At 42.6% G+C, this 13915-nt stretch overlaps 1 protein-coding gene across 1 annotated transcript in view; it reads left to right on the plus strand.

The window, feature by feature from the left end:
- GRM8 (glutamate metabotropic receptor 8) overlaps nt 1-13915 on the plus strand; it is a 1151282-nt gene that overhangs the window by 49524 nt on the left and 1087843 nt on the right. The window lies entirely within an intron of this gene.

The raw sequence follows: 13915 nt of genomic DNA on the forward strand, positions 1-13915 counted from the left end.
TTCGTTCTGCTGTGCATGGGGTCGCTATGAGTCAGAAACGACTCGATGGCACCTAACAGCAACAACAACAACCAATGCTGATGCCACGTTCTTCTTCATATAATCGAGCTTCTTGGATTATTTTCTCAACATACAAATTGAGTAAGTATGGTGAAAGGATACAACCCTGATGTACTCTCTTACTGATTTTAAACCATTAGTTAAAGCTGCAGTATTTCCTTGCTCTGTTTGAATGACAGCCTCCTGGTCTATGTACAGGTTCCTCATGAGCACAATTAAGTGTTCTGGAATTCCTGTTCTTCTCAATGTTATCCATAATTTGTTATGATCTACATAGTCGAATGCTTTTGTATAGTCAATAAAACACAAGTAAACATCTTTCTGGTATTCTTTCCTTTCAGCTAAGATTTGTCTGACATCAGCAGTAATATCCCTCATTCCACATCCTCTTCTGAATCCAGCTTGCATTTCTGGAAGTTCTCTGTCAATATACTGCTGCTGCAGCCATTTCTGCATTATCTTCAGTAAGATTTTACTTGTGTGTAATATTGTTCAATAATTTCCACATTCTGTGAGATCACCTTTCTTTGGAATGGGTACAAATATGGATCTCTTCCAGTCAGATGGCCAGCTAGCTGTCTTCCAAATTTTTTGTCACAAACGAGAAAGAGCCTGCAGCGTAGCATCTTTTGTTAAAAAATCTCAATGGATATTTTGTCAACTTCTGGAGCCTTGTTTTTTGCCAATTCCTTGTCTCATGGAAGTATATTAATTCCAAGGAAATGAAACTTCTCATGATTACAGAAGATCTAGCTGTGGAAAAGTGTACCATACGAAGATCAGAAAATCAGTTTTATGTATATTAGAGAAATGTAACTTGTTAAATCTAAATTTATTTAGCAAAGCCCACACATGTCTCGAGGATAGCCTACTTAAGGCAGATTATAGTCCAGGAAAGTTCAATAGGACTATGGAATCAATCTTTCAAAATCCAATGTTTCTATATTGAGTTGGAAAGGCCAAGTTAAATGAATAGTCTCAAATCAGCTCTTTTGAGAGAAGACTTGCTTACATTTGGGCAAGCTTATTGGCAGGATTAGCAGAATCATTAGCAGGTCCAGCTTTGCAAGGAATTACGTATCATACTGATGCAGTGGCGTGATTGCTCTACGTCCATAAGATCCTGTTATTCTAGTTTTATATTAGCTGTTGAGGAAGGTGCTAAGAGCCAGCAGTTGTGCGGAGAAATACATTTGGCAGGAAATCAGATTGAGTGGTTCAAAGACTGGTTCTGATGCTAGTGTCCTTGATGTCTCATCAGTCTATACCTGATGGGGCTTCCTGTTCTTGTTGTCAGCTACCAACCTCGTACACAACGGGATCGGACCATTGTGATCCATAGGGTTTTCATTGGCTGAATTTTGGAAGTAGATTGCTAGACCTTTCTTCCTAGTCCATCTAGTCAGGAGGCTCTTTTGAAACCTGAGTCCACATGGATTGTAGCTTTCAGAACATTAGGTTAGTCATTCCTGTGGGGATTTAATTGCATGAGATGATAATCATTAACAATTCTGTTTTTGGCTGAAGGAAAAAGAAGGGCCTATTTTATGCATAGGTACTTGGAGAGAAATAAGAATGAAGGGGAAGACTTGGAGTCTAGCTGGAGAGAGAGGCCAAGGTCAGAAGGAAAAGGGGCAGTGTTTCTGAAAGACCCTGCAAAGGTTTGGGTGCAAACAGAACTACTGAAGGGTCCAGGTGACCAGCTGTAACATTAGCCAGCAGGTAAGCTTCCTTCTTTCTCTCCTGTTCTGCCATAGACTCCAGGGAAGGTTTGACATCTCAATCCACCAGGGCCCCCAGCAGAGCTCACTGGAAAACTGCAAAGCAGTGGCAGTGACAGTAGCTCCCAGAAAGCCATTGATCTCATGGTGGCTTTGGAGACAGTGGCACCATAGGGGTTGCTTACCTGGTTCATGAGGAGAGGACCTGCAAAAAGGCCACAATGGAGGAACATGAGTGGCTGGTCTTGACCTCATTAGGTATGAAACAATATCTTTAGTACCCTCTTCCCCCACCCCCCGTACTTGAGGAGACTCCATAGGAATGCCTGGTAGTTCAGGCATTGATGGAAGTGTGGCTACATTTGTATTTATAAGCTGGTGAAAATTGCTATATTTGGAATTATATACAGTGCCTTAATTCTAAAGTGCTATATGCTTAGCTAAGGAGCCCTAGTGGCACAGTGGTTAAGAGCTCAGCTGCTAACCAAAAGGTTGCTGGTTCGAACCTACCAGCTACTCTGTGGAAGAAAGATGTGGCATTCTGATTACAGCCTTGGAAACCCTATGGGGCAGTTCTACCCTGTCTTATAGGGATGCTGTGTCTAGATTGACTAGATGGCAGTGGGTTAAGTTTTATTTTTGGATTATTATGCTGTATTCAGTAGCATTCACATACATGGTGAGGCAAAAAATTACTTAGCACTTATTACCAATGAATCACAGAATGTTTAGACCAGGAAGGAATTTCAGGAATCATTGACTTCAACCCCCACATTCTACAAATGAGAGTCAGAGAGAAAAAAGTGGGGAAGTGACTAACCTTTGTGATGGTGGGCATGTTAGTGGCAGAATTAGGACTGTATCAAGATCTCCTGGGTCCTAGACTTAGCCATTTTAGAACAAAAAGGAAGAGAGGGGAGATGAAGTTTGTAAAAAAAATATATATATAATAAAAACCCAAGTACAACTACTAGGTTTCATATCGTTACAATTTCAAACCATTTACCTTTTAGCTATAGTTATGCACCAAACACAAATGGTAACACCCTCGGCTGCTGACTGAAAGGTTGGAGGTTTGAGTCCATCCAAGAGCACCTTGGAAGAAAGGCCTGGCAATCAACTTCTGGAACATGAGCCAGTAGAAAGCCTACAGAGCACAGTTCTGCTCTGAGACACATGGGGTTGATATGCACTGCAGTCGACTTAATGGCCACTGGTAACTGGTAAGTACAGACACATCAGTAGTTCTCTGAATAATAGCGTAATTTAAGGCAAAAAAATTTAGAAATTCCCACTGTATGATTAGGTACCAAACAATACATGGTTTTAATCACTGTATCTTGGCAGCTGCCCCCCCGGTAGATTTTATTATGAGAGAGAGCAATTACATAGTAGTTTCACAGCAGGAGGGAAGCTAGGGCCCAAAGATACCAGACTGGTCACCTGTCAGAGCCTGGCTCTGGCCATGTCCTCGGCCTTAGGTGCTCTTCCTCTGGATTTCCTCTTATCTTTTATGTCTTCAGCCCCAGTGTCACTCCACTGAGAGGCTGTCACTTGTCACCCCAGGATGGTTACTCTCTATTCCCGTACTTTTCCACTCCGAAGGAAGATGGGGCAATCTATTTCCGTAGTGATACTGCCTTGGAAACCCAAGGAGGGGTCGCTATGAGTCAGGTGTGACTTGACGGCACATAACAACAACAACAACAACTCCACTGGGGGCAATTTTGTACCCCAAGAAACATTGGGCAATGTCTGGGGAACTCAGTGGTTGTCACAACTGGGGGGAGGGAGGTGCTACTGGTACCTAATGGGTAGAGGCCAGTGATGCTGCTGTATATCTTGTACTCTTCAAAAACCAAACCAAACCCCCAGGGACTCCAGAATTCTGATACAGTCTTAGAAAAAAACAAACCCAAGGCAATGGATCAAAGCAGCAATGGTCAACCTTGACTCTATTGACATTTTGACAAGATAATTCTTTGCTGTGGGGGTGCAAACAGTTACCCTGCTGGGCTGCTGACCAAAACATTGGAGTTTTGAATCTATCCAGAGGCTCTAGTCCATCCAGAGGCATCTTGGAAGGAAGATTTGGAGATCTACTGCCCCAAAGCCAACCACTGAACACCCTGTGGAGCAAGTTGTACTCTGATACCCGCAGGGTGGCCAGGAGTTGCAGTTGACCCAAGAGCCACTAGTACTGGTAGTACAAGCTCATGTATTTGTTTACTTGCTTCCAGTCTATATCTTCCCATCCCACCCCCTTGAGTGAAAGTGCTATGAGTGAAAGCTTTCTCTGTTGTACCATCTTCCACAACAGTCCAGGGCACATAGTAACTGCTCAATAAATATGAATTGAATCAACTGAATGAAGAACTCTACCACTGATATTGGGAGAACAACCTACAGGGCCACTTGTACTAGTGCTGTATCATTTTCACTGATGAAAGAAACAAAGGTGAAAATAGCAAAGGAAAACAGCAGGCTTTGTTGTGTGTTTGTTTTTGATTCTGTACAACTAGGAGCAGCACGATTTGTCTTTCAGAAAACCAACAAAAAATGGAGAAGGTGAAGGTTGTTGGACATGTGTTGGTGTTGCCGGGGGGCGCTGTCTATGGCATCCCGTAGCTGCATTCACCGGCCGTATCTAGACTTAGCTTGCAAAGGGGAATGGAAATGAAGCCATTTGTATAGAAGCTCCATTTGGCAAAGAATAACAACTTATTGATCCCGCTTTCCAGGAAGGCCATGTTTCTTCTCCCTGTCTTTTCATTCCTCATCTGGACTGACTCGAGAACACAGATTCTACTCAAATGTATTAACAGCCTTCTAATGTAAGCTATCAGTCATGAAGAAATGAGAAGAATGAACTGGAACTCTAAGACCAGCCAGAATTTCCAGCTGGTTTAATTTATCTGATATGTTGCAAAAAATGAAAGAGAAACCCTGCACAAATGTCAAATCCCAGCCGCTGCAGTCCGGGTTTCTCTGTTGAGCTGAATAACGCATTAGTGAGCGTGTCTAACTAGTAAATGTGATTTGGAGCCTCATGGAAATAAAGACTGAAAAGCGCCTAACTAACAGCGTTAAAATTCACAGATGGCAAATCAAAGAGAAGATCTGTTTATCACCCTCTGAGCACACCATAAAGTGCACATGGAAGGGCTCGAAAGCTTCTAATGGCAACGGTGGCACTTCTGGAAACCTCGCTGGAACCCTTGATTCTCTGCTAGCTAGCTCTTCCAGTGTCTTTCTGTATAACAGGCTGAAACTGCTTTCTTGCCCCAGAGCTTCTGTGCAATAAAACTGGGAAGGCGTTGGGTGTTGCCAGGAGTGTCTGAGGGCAGACACTAGAAAGTTAGACACATGTGATAGCACACTGGAGGTGGTTATGCCATGGACAGGGTTGTTGTATAAAGTCTTGCAGAAGCAGCTTGATATGGAAGATTATAGAGCATTAGTGACTGCTCTCTAATGTTTGGGGTCAGGCTGTGGGAATTTGATGACTATTATGTCTGTTCGCTGCATGGCTTGGGGTCCCACACCTTTTATGCCATAGAAATGTAAATCAATTAATGAACTCCACAGTCAGTTTGAATGCTAATATTTTAATTCAGTCCTTCATTTGCATGACATTACTGTTGTTTGTTGCTGTTGAGTCAAAGCAATGCATAGTGAACTCGTGACAGAGTAGCACTGCCCCACAGGGTTTCCTAGGCTATAGGAGGTAGGCTGCCAGGTAGGTCTTTCTCCATTGAGCTGCTGGGTGGGTGTGAACTGCCAACCTTTCTGTTCACAGCTGGGTGCTTAACCATTGCACCATCCAGTGTCCTTTATTTGCATTATATACATTTCAACAATTTTATAAAAATGTAAAAAATTCTACAATTAGAACATTCCTTTACAAGGAGCTCTGATGGTGTGGTGCTTAAAACACTCCACAGCTAACTGAAATGTCAGTGGTTCGAACCTACTAGCCACTCTGTGGGAGAGAGATGAGGCAATCTGCTTCCATGAAGATTTACAGTCTTGGAAACACAATGGGGTAGTTCTACTCTGTCCTTCAGGGTTGCTGTGAGTTAGAATCAACTCGATGACAGTGGGTTTTGATTTGTTTTGTTCTAGTTATGGAGTTTCTCCTTTTCCCGTCTCGTTCTCTTCTGGACCCCCACCCCTGACACCTTTTCTTCCTTCCTTAAACCAACTAATGCCCATCTCAACCTTTTACACCCTGTCTTAACCTCCTAGTGCTGCCACAACAGATTCCACAAGTGGGTGACTTTAAAGTACAGAAATTTATTTTCTCCCAATTCATTGTCTAGGGGTTCAAATTCAGGAGGTGGATTTGGAGGAGGTCCTTCTTTGTTTCTTGCAGCTTCTAGAAGCCAGCAGTCTTTGCAATTCCTGGGCTTGTGCACACAGCAGCCTCTGTCTTCAGATAGTATCTGCCTTTTCCCCATGTCTGTGTGTCTCAGTGTGTAACCTGCTCTTTCTATGACTCGGCAGTGATTGGATTTAGAACTTGTCCAACTTGAGTATGATTAATGTAACAAAGAAAACCCCGTTTCCAAGCAGGATTACGTCGATAGGGTCAAGGGTTAGGATTATAGCACGTTATTTTGAGGGGATACAATTTAATCCATAACACAACTCTAAATGTAATGACATGTTTCTTCACTATTTGTTATCTAATATAAAAATCTAGAAATAGACTTGATAATTTACCTATCCATAACATAAATATGCTAATTCCATGTATAACTTGGTTCTTTATTAGATCTCCAGTTATGGGACAATGGGAATCATGATCCCTGAAACATGATTTATGGTGAAAACCTGAGAGGCAATGTTTGGTCTCTATGACAAGTCTTAGGCCTGTCTTATAACAGAAGGTGAGGAAAGTGTCTGAATAGCATAGGCCACAAAGTACTGGCTTCAGTGAACGAAACAGAAACATACTCGGGAGATAAGGTTCTGGATCCTGCCCCTGTGAATCACCACTGGGCCACAGGGATCACAAAAGAAGATAATGGCTGATTAATTGTTTAAAAGTGCTGGGATGAAACATCTGAAGAGGTGATAATCAGATATAAATGAATGGGTGGGTATTTTCCTTGTGTAGAATCGGACTGCAGTTATGTAAACTTGGGTCCAAATTCTGGCTCATCCATTTAGTAGGCCTTGTGTGAATTTAGCTACTTAAATGTCAACAAGTCTCAGTGTCTATACGGGGAAAGTGGGGATCAGTGATAAGGACCTAGCTGGACTGTTTAAGAACTAAGGACGTGTGTGGAAGGTGCTTAGCTACCAGGTAGTATTGGTAGGCGTTCAACGGATGGTAATTATTAGCAGTATCTGTTTGTAAGTAAGTGAAATGGAAAACTGGGAAGAAAGTTCTCTTTGTCTGGTAAGGTAAGAATATTTATGAGATCGAACTGGTGGTGTTACATATAACACACACACACAATACACACACATGAGGACACATGTCCATGTATATTGTCTACCATGTTTGTTCCTGAGATATCACATCCATGAGGGCCCTTTCAGCAGTGAGTTTTGGCTCCTGGTGCAGGTACCAACTCTTCAAAAACCAAACCAAACCCACTGCTTTTGAGTCAATTCTGATTCATAGCAATCCTATAGGACACAGTAGAACTGCCCCCATAGAGTTTCCAAGGCTGTAAATCTTTATGGAAGCAGATCACCTCATCTTTCTCTCATGGAGCAGCTGGTGGGTTCAAACTGCCGACCTTTTGGTTAGCAGCCCAGTCCTTTAACCATTACATCACCAGAGTGCCTTTACCTAATCCCTTAAAGGCAGGGTCAAAACGGTACATTTTCTCAATGCCTCATCATGTATGTGAAATCTGCTTAACAAATGTGCATTGATTTGAAAGATTAAAGTATATTCCCCAAATAGCCCGCATTTGGAGTGGTGCTTCTTTCCACATTTCTTTCTGAAAATTATGACAACTTCTTTTCCTTCCTACTTGTTACGTGGAGAAAACATACACAGAATGCCAGAGAGGAAGGGGTAGACTGCTTCCTGGATGGTCCTTCTTGCATCCCCACTCTTTTTCCAGGGGTAATGGAGTTCTTTCCAAACTTCAAGGAGCTCTGGTGGTGCAGTGGTTAAGGCGTTTGGCTGCTAACCAAAAGGTCAGTGGTTTGCTAGCTGCTCTGTGGGAGTAAGATGAGTCAGTCTGCTTCTATAAAGATTTGCAGCCTTGGAAACCCTATGCGGCTGTTCTACTCTGTCCTATAGGGTTGCTATGAGTTGACATTGACTCAGTGGCAGTGGGTTTGGTTTCCCAAAACTTCACTCTCTTGGCACTCATGGAGACCAAAGAATAAAAGTCCCAGAGGATTACTGTTTTTGAGGCTGCTAGAAGTGTTTGGGTAGATGTTTGTTGTTACTACTATAATACATTCTCAGCTTTCATAGGTGGAAAAATTTATGTATTTTGTTGCAACATAAAGAATATACTTCAAAAAGTAGTAAACTTTGGCCCCCTTTGTGTGTCATGCTAAGTGGCTCTGGGTCCCTCTTAGTCGATCCTCTTCAGATCCTCAAGCCTCTGCCTTGACTGGACCATCAAGAGGGTCATGAGATAAGACCACTAAATATGTTAGCAAATCCTAACCCTGAATAATGATCTTTCCTATAGTTTAACGATTTCTTAGGAAGACTTAATAGGGAAGGAAGAAACGGAACAACATGGACTCCAACATAGGCAGACTTGAGCTGCATTCCCGACTCTGTCCATGTTCTAGCGATGTAGCCCTGTGTAAGTTACTCAGTGCCATTGTACTCCTTCTTAAAGGAGGCCTGGTGGCACAGTGGTTAAGCGCTTGGCTGGTAACTAAAATGTTGGCGATTCAAAAGCACAAGTTGCTCCATAAAGATTATGATGGCCTTGTTAGGAGCTGTGGTGGCGTAGTGCCTAAGGCATTTGGCTGCTAATCAGAAGGCTGGAGGTTCAAATCTACCAACCACTCCTTGGAAGGAAGATTTGGCAATCTAATTCCATAATGATACTGCCTCAGAAACCCAAGGAGGGGTTGCTATGAGTTGGATTCGATTTGACGGCAGTGAGTTTGTTTAGTGAGTAGTCTTTACTGACCACTTATACTAGGAGCACCCTTCTGATCTGCTTCTGTAAAGATTCAACTAACCAATCCACTGCTGTTGAGTTGATTCTGACTCATAACAACCCTATAGAACACAGCAGAACTGCCCCATAGGGCTTCCAAGGCCATACATCTTTACAGAAGCAGACTGCCTTATCTTTCTCCCAAGGAACTGCTGGTGGGTGTGAACTGGTGACCTGTTAGGTTAGCAGCTGAATGCTTTAACCACTGCACCACTAGAGCACCTTAAAAAAACCAAAAAAACAAACTCACTGCCGTCAAGTCAATTCAACTCATAGTCACCCCTACTTGGGTTTCCAAGGTGTTATCTCTACAGAAGTAGATTGCCCAATCTTCTTCTGAAGAGTGGCTGATGGGTTTGAACCACCAGCCTTCTGGTTAGTGGTCAAATGCCTTAGGCACTATGCTACCAGAGCTCCTTACAGCCTTGGAAATCCTTTGGAGGCTGTTCTAGTTTTCCGATGGGGTTGCTATCAGTTGTAATCATCTCAAAGGCGACAGGTTTGATTTGGTTGTCATCCTTCTTGTTGTTGTTGTTGTTGTTATGTGCCGTCGAGTCAGCCCTGACTCATAGCGACCCCTCCTTGGGTTTCCGAGGCAGTATCACTACGGAAGTAGGATTGCCCAACCTTCCTTCCATCCTTCTTAGAATGGGAATAATACCATGTATACTTACCTTAGAGTTTTACATTAGAAAGAAATGAGATAATCTATGAAAATAGTATCTAGCACGGAGCAGGTATTTAAGACAAAGTAAGCTTCCTTCCCCATTCTCCTGCCCCTTCTCAGGGTTAGTGGGGAGCATCTGTATCCATGGGTATCAAATGAGATGACACAAAGCACTCTGTAAATCCAGCAATATCAACATAGGCAACGGGAGCAATAGATTTTATGATCTTAGGTGTGACACAGCTTTGGATATTTTGAGAAGTTGGTGAAGATTCTGAATTAACTTTGACTTCCTCAGAAACTCCTTGGTAATGGAAGAGTAGTTTTTGAGCTCAATACTTTACCCCATTAAATTGATTAGAATTTTGCATAATTTACGATGATGTAAAGAAGTAGTTTTAACTTGAAAATAGAGATTAGTAAGAGGTCTTAGAACTTTACTGAAATCCTGCTACAAGCAGAAATTAAATTGGACATTATCTCCATGAAAGAGCTCCTAAAGTGTTGGTTATCTCTGGAAATCCATCTAAAAAAGTAGGATGAACTTGGCACCTGGGGAAAGCTTATGAAGTGTCCCAAGTCCTAGCCATTTGTCAAACAGGTGAATTTGCATGCACTGGAAGAGAGGAGGGGGACACACTGAAATTCAGAGAGATTTTCATAATGGAGTCTGCCTTCTAAATTAAAATCATGTTGAATGTCACTACCATGTTTTTATTCCCACACGATTTTGAGTGATCATGTAGGCTGCAGTCGGACAATTAAGCAAATTTGGCCACTAGCTGGATGGCTCCTCCAGGCAGGGGTTCTGTGTTCCTGCTGGTGATCCACCAGGGGAGTCCTGGGTGGTGGGAACAGTTAATACCCTTGGCTGTTAACCAAAAGATTGATGGTTCAAATCCACCTGGAGTTGCCTCAGATGAAAGGCCTGGCAATCTATGTCCAAAAACCACCCATTGAAAAAAACGTAGTTCTATGCTAACCACGTAGGGTCGCCATGAGTTAGAATTGATGCCATAGCAACTGATTAGTTGGTTTGCTTGCTAATTTGGTTAAACCCTCCCCCCACAGACCAAGTCTCTTTTTTTCTTGCTATATTCCCAAGATATCTCCCAGGCTCCCAGTGGACATGTGAGAAGTCAATGTGTAGTTGGATTTAGGGGTGACAACTGAATGGAGTTGATTCTTTCTGTGGGAGTAGAAACATATGTCCAGAACATCTCAGCTACTCCCATTTCTAGCTCTCTGTAAAAGAGCAAAGAAATGCACAGGGTTTGGGTGTGGTTGAAACATGAGTAGTCTTGCCATGTTTCCTGAACTAAGCCTCACAGAGTCTGTGGATAGTCCATCCTGACACTTTTCTAAGAGAAATGTCACATGATACATATCTATGTGCAACTTAAAGTGCTCCCAGTCCTTTGACATCCCCCCCAAAACATATTCTGTAATAGTATCATGAATAGTATTTTTCTGACTTCCTCCTTCCCCCTGTACTTTAAAGGATCTTTCTAGCTTAAACTAGGCACTGTCGTTGTGTTCCTCTGGCTCATTAAGCTCCTGGACAGGTGGGAACTGGGGAAAATGAGGCCGATGGCTGTGCTTTTCTGAATGGAGACACAAGTTTGCATCGTTTGAATGATAAGCATTGTGGACTCAGCCAAGGCAGTGGAAAGGTGAAGAGCTGGTCTTGAAAAGAAATTCCATCCTCACATGCATCTCGTTCCCCACGTGGGGCATATTGAATTAAAATTGTCTTCTGACTGGTTGGGTGTGGTCATCCTCCTGAAACACAGTCAACATCCAAACCAGCAGAGCCTGCTTCTGGCACGTGCGATCTATACGAGGAAACACAGTCAACATCCAAACCAGCAGAGCCTGCTTCTGGCATGTGCGATCTATACAAAGACCTAAAAAGGGCTTGCTTTTTCTGTGACACAGAGCTGTGCATCTGTGAAAGAAGGGAGTGTCTAGTTATTAACAGTGGTGTAAGGTACTCTGTCATCATTTGTAAACTTGAAATAGGCCTGAGTCTCTTAATCCGTGACACATGGTTCTCACTTTATTTGAGAGCAGTTTTGTTCTTGTTATCAGTTGCTGTCCATTGTGTTGGCTCTGATTCATGGTGACCCCGTGTGTCATGGAATGAAATGTGGCCTGTTGTCCTGCATCATCTTCAAGGTCGTTGGCATGTTTGAGTCCATTGTTGCAGCTATTGTGTAGTGTTTTCCAACCCATGGGGCTCATCTTTCAGCTCTATATTGAACACGTTTCTGTTGTGATCCATAGGATTTCATTGGTTAATTTACAGAATTAGACCACCACACCTTTCTTCCTACTCTGACTTAATCTAGAAGCTTTGTGGAGATCTGTCCACCATGGATGACCATGTATTTGAAATCTAGGTAGCACAGGATCTAGCATCATGACAACACACAAGCCACCGTAGTATGACACACTGATAGTGAAAAGGGTAGTGAAAAGCAATTTTAACAGGTACTTACTAGGCAGGGGAGGAGTTGTCCATCTGCCATTGTCATTAAACAGATTTGAGTTGAAAATCCACCATAGAGTATGAAATGGAAAATAGCATACTTCTTCAGCTATGAGCAATGTAAGCCAGAGGTCACATCCTAGAATAGGATAACGGGCCAAAAACATCACACATATCCCAGTGAAACACAGTCACAACAGGCTAGCATTTATGGAGAGCCTCCTGTGTTCCTGTTGCGCTACCTGGGTTGACTCACTTGGTCCTCCCAGCAGTTCCACAATGGTTGTCCTTCTTCAGTTTCAGAGGAAACTGAAGGGTTCAGCACCTTGACTGAAGCCCCAGAGCAGATGTGAGATTCAAGTTCAGGACTTTGTGAAGGTTGACTTTTGTCAAGTTGGAATGTTTCAGGTTGTGAAGTAGAGTAAATATTGCTTAAATAGATTCCTCTACTTGGCAGTCAAAAAATCAAGGAAAACCTCACCATGCCCAGATAAGCAGAACCATCTCTAGTGAGTCCACATCTAGAAAGCAGAAGGGATATGCTACAGACATGATTTGGAGCTTGGGTTTCAAATATTTTCTGCTAAACAGATGTCACCTGGCCTATGTGTATTGTTGCCTACTCTGCCCACTGCCATTGAACTGATTCTGACTCGGTGACCCTAGAGGACAGAGTAGAACTGCCCATAGAGTTTCCAAGGCTGTAAATCTTTATGGACGCAGACTGCCTCATTTTTGTCCTGTGGAGCGCCTGGTGGATTCGAACCAACCTTTTGGTTAGTAGCTGAATGCTTTAACCATTGTGCTACCAGAGCTCCTATCATTGCCAAGAAGAAGCAAATGTATAAACGTTGCCTTTGCCCACTTTTCTTTGCTCCTGATCTTTTCATATTAAATGCACCTGGAGTCATAACCATGAAGCTAATCTTGTTCTCCATTTACCTGATGCCAAATATATATTCAATTCTCCCAAAGTGTTCCATGCTCTGTTCCCACAAATAAACGGGCAACATCGAAGAATGTCCTGGTACTTTCTATTGTTTTCCTTCTATTGTTTGCTCCTTTCTTGGAAGGATGTTTTCCTTTTGCTAATTTCTCCTTTTTCTGGTAGACACGTTTCTTTCTCATTGAGAGAGATTAAGAAAAACCTGATTTTGTTTACCAAAAAAACAAAACAACAACAAAAAAACTCACTGCCATTGAGCCGATTCTGACTCATAGCGACTTCCTTTGGGTTTCTGAGGCAGTAAATCTTTACAGAAGTAGATTGCCCAGTCTTCCTTCTGCGGTGGCTGATGGGTTTGAACCACCAACTTTCTGACTAGCAGTCAAATGCCTTAGGCACTATGCCACCAGAGCTCATAACAAAACAAAGTACACACACAAAGCAATGAATTTTGAGTTGTGAAGCAGGTTGGGAAAAAATATTGTTTCTTTGGTTGTAATCCCATCCTTCTTGCTGGGATGCCCTTAAAACACCTTGTTGACATCCAGTCAATTCTGATTCATAGTGACCTGATAGGACTGAATAGAACTGCTCCATAGGGTTGTTGAGGCTGTATATATATATTTTTTTTCTTTTTTTTTTAATTGTGATTCGGGTGAAGATTTACAGAGCAAATTCACTTTCCATATAGCAGTTCACATATACTTTGTCTCATGTTATTGACCACAATTTACCACAATGCAACAGCTCCCCTCCCACTTCCTCCCCATAGTTACCTCTTCCCAGTGTCCATCCCTCCATACTCTTCTGGCCCTGAGCTGTCTCCCTGTGCATAAGCAGCCCTTCCTTCTCCCATGATTGTTCTCTCCAGGG

This window comes from Orycteropus afer, unplaced genomic scaffold, assembly GCF_000298275.1.
Source record: "Orycteropus afer afer isolate SDZICR_OR568_19922 unplaced genomic scaffold, OryAfe1.0 scaffold00170, whole genome shotgun sequence".
Taxonomy (NCBI): Eukaryota; Metazoa; Chordata; class Mammalia; order Tubulidentata; family Orycteropodidae; genus Orycteropus; species Orycteropus afer.